At 34.6% G+C, this 1,131-nt stretch overlaps 1 pseudogene; it reads left to right on the top strand.

Moving 5' to 3' along the window:
* Window positions 1-510: 510 nt before the first annotated feature.
* Window positions 511-629, top strand: LOC111747280 (annotated as a pseudogene).
* The last annotated feature ends 502 nt before the right edge of the window (window positions 630-1,131 follow it).

Here is a 1,131-nt window from a genome sequence, read left to right as displayed (position 1 = left end):
GGAAACACAAGGGACCCACTAATGCAAATAAAAGCACATGACTCTGTTACAGGCATGGTCTTTAACCTTCTTTAATTTGTAACTTTTAAAAAAATCATACACAATTTTCAGAATTGTCCTTATTATTGTATTACTTGTTATATGTCTCAGAATAAAGACTCATATAGAGTGTATTAAAGCCTAATGCTTGGAAACTGTCATCATGGGATACGTGCAACATTTTTGAGTGGGCTCTTTTATATGCAAAGTTGACTTACATCTCTGGAGACTGAGTAAATTGTAATGTATGTGAGAATCCTTAAGCTTGATACCATACTTAAATAGCAATAATTTCCTTTTTAATAAGAGTTGATTTAATGAGTTTTATCATACCTGCCAATTGGTTCTAACCACCAGCCAATTAGGTAGCAAGCCCACATACCAAAATCAAAAGAAAATAATTATCAACTTGAATGATTCCATTGAATAATTCAATTTCACTCTCTTCACTCTCATTGAAAATGTTTTAGAGTCTACAGCCATGCCACCCTGAACAAGCCCGATCCCATCTGACCTCGGAAGCTAAGCAAGGTCGGTCCTGGTTAGTATTTGGATGGGAGACCACCTAGGAAGACCAGGTGCTGTAGGCATAAAAAATAAAAAATAAAATAATAAGGGATTGTAAGCTGACAAGGTCCTTGCAATCTGCGAGGTCAACCAAGGGTTGCCTCGCCTAAAAAGAAAAAAAAAATGTTTTAGGCCTTATAATTAGCCAAATAACCAACTTCACCAGATTTCTCTCCATGGAAATAATTAGAGCCCACTATGAAAAGGGCAATGAGCTAAAAAAACAAAAACACACACACAAAAAAAACATGGATTTTTGGAGATGGACATACCTGAATTTGATTCTCATATTGGACAAGTTTTTACATGACATTATGTAATATATAACAAACTTTTCCGACATTAGTTGTCCTCAACACCGTTGTTTGAGCGTATTACAAAAAGATTTAATTAAATAGTTGCAAAGTGCATAACATGGTAGCTAACAGCTAAGATTCTCTATTTGTTTCTTCTTTCCTTTGTCTATGAGATGTTTTCCTAGACATTTAGTTGATGTATGATCTTCCTGTTTTCTAGTGAATTTTA

This window comes from Pteropus vampyrus, unplaced genomic scaffold (assembly GCF_000151845.1).
Source record: "Pteropus vampyrus isolate Shadow unplaced genomic scaffold, Pvam_2.0 Scaffold216, whole genome shotgun sequence".
Classification (NCBI taxonomy): Eukaryota; Metazoa; Chordata; class Mammalia; order Chiroptera; family Pteropodidae; genus Pteropus; species Pteropus vampyrus.
The sequence above is the reverse complement of the archived record's forward strand: the minus strand, read 5'-3'. Positions and strand labels throughout refer to the sequence as shown.